Consider the following 5564-nt stretch of genomic DNA (forward strand, 5'->3'; position numbering starts at 1 on the left):
AAATTATTGGAGAGAGCCAAGATGTTTTAAATTAAATGCCCACATCCCAATATAGGCCTTAAAATCATTAATCATGGGTCTCCTGTGCCCTCTCTTTCCCGTTTTTTTACAACAGAGATCATTCATTGCAGAGTGGAAACTTGCACAACATTTCTTGTGATTTCATGCTCATCTCATCCCTAAAAGGTGCAGTGGAATTTCACAGCCCTGGAGACTGAATGTCCTGTCATATACTATGAAACCCAAAGCAGTCTATGTGACACACTGCTCACTTAAAAAATAGCTTGTCTTTTTTCCTGCCACAATCGTAGCTATCTCAAGCAAATGCGAAGCTGCCCAATTATGGTTATGTGGTCACCGTCTAGAGGAATAACTGTGACCTACGAATAGGAAAAAAATGCTTCAGACAATGAAGCAGTATAGCTCACTTTATTCTCTCAACCACAGACCGAGGTACACTTTTTAATAGCCTCAGGGTTCAGTGGGGACGGATTTCCCTTTACAATTTCATTTTTACTGAAGCTCAGCAAAGCACAACGATACATATTTCATGTGCTCCTAGTGCCTCGTGTTTGGTCTTTGCAAAAAAAAAAAAAAAAAGGAAACATTAATGCTGAATCATGGGTTACTCCCCAGATATGCACATGTGTTTGTATGCTCGTTATCAACCAAGAGCAACCAACTTGTCCATGTGAAGCCCTGCTGCAGCACAGAGCACCGCAGCTGTGGCACATACCTGCTGCAGAGCTGGGCTCTGGGCTGGCACCAGGCAAAAAAACGGGAACAGTGACACTGCAACTGCTGGGCATATCCAGGCATAAAGCCAGTGGGCACTCTCATCAGACTTTCACATCATCAGTCTGAGTGGTTTACTAGATGAGAGCAAAAGTAAGGTGCCACTGACATGTATGTATCAAGAGGAAAAGTAACCTCTCGTGCTTGTGATGGGGTTCCTAAACTTTCCTGCCTGTTGTGCATGCATATAATTCCTTGTCAGAGTACTTCACCATGCATATTTTCCATACATACATTTTAACAGCTCATCAAAGCCCTTTGGCAAAACCTGGATCCTTTAAGCCAACCTGATCTTTGTAATGCAGCACTAACACACTGCATGTGTGTGCTGTGCGTGAACGTGTGGGTCTGTCTCCAAAGACAACAAGTCTGTACGAAACTGTAGGGAGTTCACAGCCACAAGTATCTTGGGACATACAGGGTGTCCTAGTGCATGCTGCCTGTTTCACACGTGGGCAAACCAAGGGTTTTAACTAGTCACCCCTTAATTCTGCCTTCATACGTGTGCCTGCAGGACAGGCAGAGGGGAGCAAATGGCCAGGTTACCCAGCTCAGAGGTCACAGAAAACTGAGGAAAACTTCTGCTTTTTGACTTGTTTTGCCACTGACACAGTGCCAAAGGTCTGGTGCAAGAGCAACACCCATTGTCCTCTTCTGAACCTGACCTGCCAGCCCGGCCAGACCAGATGTGAGCCATTCCTGTGACAGTCACCTGCCTGAGCAGTTGCCAAATCTCAGCACATAATTCTGTGTTGCATTTCCCTTCAAGCCTTCTCTTATCCTCTTCTCCATAAAATACTAGTCAAGTCAACTCTCCATCACCCTGTCTCTTGGCTATAGAATTACTCTGTATTTATCAGTTTCTATATTTCACAAGATGGTAAGATTCAACTCAGTGGTGAGTAATTGCTATAAAATACTGGCTTCCAATGTAAGGATGCTGACAATCCTTCTTTTGCTGAAATAGATAAACAGTGACAATTCAGAAGACTCAACTCTGAAAACGCAGTGAAGACTGCCTTATCCAAACAGTCCAAAACATAACAGAACGATAATTTTAAAAAATGAATCGTATTATAAAAGAAGAATGGAAGGAGGAGGATGCTTTGGGATTGCAGTTGTTTTATGATTACACTTTTATGATTTTTTTTTCTGTATTGCTTTCAAAATCAGATCAATACTAACTGGATTGTGGTTCATACTGTCCTATTCTAGTTTTATAATGTGGCTCGTGACATATGAATTGAGTGCCTCTGGGTATTTAACTGAGTAGGATCACCAGCATCTCTCATACAACTGTTCTTCCCTCTCCATGGAAGGAGGTATTTCTGCAGTATGGGATGTTTTTAATTTAATTTAATTTTTATTTTTTTGGCTTGTTATTGTGGTTTGGATTGGGGAACAGGTTCTTCAAACCAGTACAAATCTTCCTGGGTTTTTCCTAAGAAGAGCAAGTCAGGCGAATATGCCATGGAGTGTAAAGTGCTGAGGTTTACAACACATCTCAGTCTCGGGGAGTCAGTCTGTTGCCAAACCACAGGCCCTCAAAACAATGTGAGTGTCACTTTGCCAGAGGCCAGGATCCCTGTCTTCATCTTCATGCTCTGGCAACTGTTTAGATACTATCCCAGGGGTCAGCTTGTCAACACTCTAAAAGGGCTTTTTTCCCTCACGTACTGCACTTTGGGGCCAGGACAGCCACCCCAAATCCCCTCTTCCCCAACCCCGCATTCATAGACATCAGGTCCTGTCCCTCCACATAGTTCTGGCCCTGTAGCTCTGGGCAGTCCTGGGACCAGGGTTGCAGTGGCTGTAGCTGGACCACACATGCTGCTTACGATCACTGGGCACAGCAAGCACATTGGGAACACGGTGCTGGGAGGTCGCTGAGTTTGACAGCTGTGCTATAGCCATGTGTCAGCAGGAGATGTTACACAGCCAGGATATCCCCGTGGCCTTCTGTAATTGTCTGTCCTTGCTTTGTTTCAGGAATAAATACATCCTGCAGTGAACACATGCCCTTCTGAAGTGGAAGATTCTGTGGCCTCACCCTCTTGAATAGGAACAAAATGCCAAAATAGAAGCTTGCTGGATTAAGTGTTTGCATATGAAGTCCTAACCCAGCCTGCTTCAATATCCTCAAGTACTGCACTATTTTCCTTTAGAAGCAAGAGTATACTTCTTCAAATTCAAACGAAGAACATGGCTTCAGCAGAAGCAAGATCTTTTGAGAATGAAGATTGCACTTTGGTTGATGATGTGTGCTGAGACTGCAAATCAAAGCGGGGCCATCCTTCTCTTCTCTTTCTACAGCGCCTAACACAGCCGTGCCAAAGACCCACAGGGGGCTCCTCAGCAGCACCAGGCATCTACGGCAGCAACAGTGTCTGCAGACTTCCATCTGTATCTATTAAAAAAACCTCATCTACTGTCTTGCCTCCATCCTTGTCCATGGTTTGGACTAGCGACATGTTTCAGTTTTTGCTTTCCATTTAGTCTAAACTCAGACGCTCCGTTTCCACTTGACTGGAAACAAGCGTACTGAAAGCCAACTGCGCTTTCTTCACTATACAATGTGGACGTCTGCCTGGCTCCTATCTGGAAACAATTATTTCCCTCCTGTACCTGCCCATTCTGAAAAGAGATTTATCCTTAGGCCTTTTTTTTTTTTTTTTCCAACTTTTATTAGCCACTTCCTTCTTAAAGAAAAGATTGTTGTTGTATGTCATGCCCACAGAACAGCTTAGCTCTGGCTCTGAACATCACGTATTTCTACTCTTTTGACAAAAATCTGCCGTATCTTAAGGCCATGTCTCCCTTAGGGAGTTTTCTATCAGTAAACATGCCACAGTGAATTCACCACTTCTTTGTCCTATCCCACACAGATAAGATGGATATCAGAAGGTGCTCGAATTTGCGTGACTTTAAGAAAGGGCTTTAAAGCACTGTAAGCTTTAAGCACCTATTCTGGTTATGCTGTGTAAATACTCCTAACACAAATAACCCTAAGGAACAGTCAAAACATGCAAACAAATATCCGTAATGCTTGCAAATACATGCATAGCGTAATGCAGCTCTTTTAAGAAGGGAGATAGCTGTTCATCCGCATGTATTTCTGAATTCCTTATTTCTTTCAAGTGTTCCTACTTTTTGATGTGTGCATGCAGTCACGAGGGGAACGGGAGCACCAAATGACCAGAATCTGCAGATCCTTGCACACATGGGTAAGCTCGTGCTCATGAATAGTGCCTTTATACTCAGAGGGGTCGCTTTTCTGAGAAAGATTGATCACATACTTTATTGCATGAAAGACCAGTTCCTAACTGAGGAAGCAGATTCAAGTGGAAAGAGTCTAAAAATCTCCTTTCCTGCACTGAATTCAAAATAACATCTCTCTTACTGGAAAAACAAACATAAACTCATTCTAGGTGTCTCTGTCTGTCTGCCTGGAGGATTGGCAGTCCCCACCTGCGGGTTCAGATCTTTCTGCTCCTGTTTACACTCCAGAGGTTATGTCTTAATTACAAAAAGCTGATCCACTGTGACATCAATTTCCCTCTCCAGGGGAAATTCCTAGCTGAGAAATCCTAGCAGAGACAAATAGCAGTTCTTTTTTTCTTTCTTTTTTTTTTTTTTCTTTTTTTTCCCTTGGCCAGTCCAGACCAACCCAAAAGCTGCCATCCGGGTTTGACCTTGACTCCTAGTTTGAGAACAAATCGCTCAGCCTGCTCTCCTGAAGTGCTGACATAGAGACAGCTATTTCCAATGAGTTATCTTGATACAGAAATCACGCTGTACCACAGCCAACAGCCTGCTCCTTCTGCCAAGTGGGACCAGTGCCTGGGGCTGCAGGAGCTGAAAAAGGGCCGTCCGTGGTCCACCCTGCGCCAGGAAGGACAGCCTTTGTCCTGGACACGGCAGCTGTGGCCCTGAGCAAACCTGGGGCAGAGCCGCAGTGAGTGGATGTGCCTGTGATGTCTTCACACGCCTGGAGTTTGGCATCTGGGAGCCACCTGCCCCCACGGGACATGCTCACACCGAAGCCACCCAGCCTGCCAGGGAGGACTTTGTGCCACTTTTGGGGCGATGTGAAGGAGCAGCGTGCTGAAAAATAGGGGGCCAAGCCGTTGTGCCTGGGGCAAGGAGGATGTGGGGTGCAGTGGCTGGGTTAGTCTGTGCCTCCAAGCTGGGTGCGGGGGGGCATCAGGGACCCTCAGCCCTTCGTTCCTATGGGTGTAGGGACCGGCCTTTGCCTCAAACATTGTACACCGGGGAAGAATACCAAGGCCAATAGGGTGGCTGGGAAGCGAAACACGTTACAAGACGAGGGTGGGAGGATTCCTGTCTCCGTCGTGCCCCCGTCTGCCTTGCTGCTGGTGGCCATGGGGACCCCTGGGCTGTGGGGCCAGGCCTTGTGCAGGGCTGGGGGTGCGGAGCCGTGCACGGGGTCAGGCATCGTGCTCTGGGGCTAGCGGTGGAAAATGGATCGTGTATCTTTAACCCACAGAGGCAGAAACGCGTTTTTTTTTTTTTTAGTTAACAATGGAAACTTTTTTTTTTTTTTTTTCAGTGTTTCCCTCCAGCGGTCCTGCCAAGCGGCAGAGAGAGAGAGAGAGAAAAAAAAAAAAAAAAAAAAAAAAAAAAAAAAAAAAGAAACTTGTTCCGCTGAGTTCAACCCCAGACAGGCTCACAACTTCCTTCCTGCTTTCCTACCCCCTCCCTCTCTGCTCTCCTCCTTCTCTCGGCTCCTCTCCCTTTTCCTCCTCCTC

Source organism: Anas acuta, chromosome 3, assembly GCF_963932015.1.
Source record: "Anas acuta chromosome 3, bAnaAcu1.1, whole genome shotgun sequence".
NCBI lineage: Eukaryota > Metazoa > Chordata > Aves > Anseriformes > Anatidae > Anas > Anas acuta.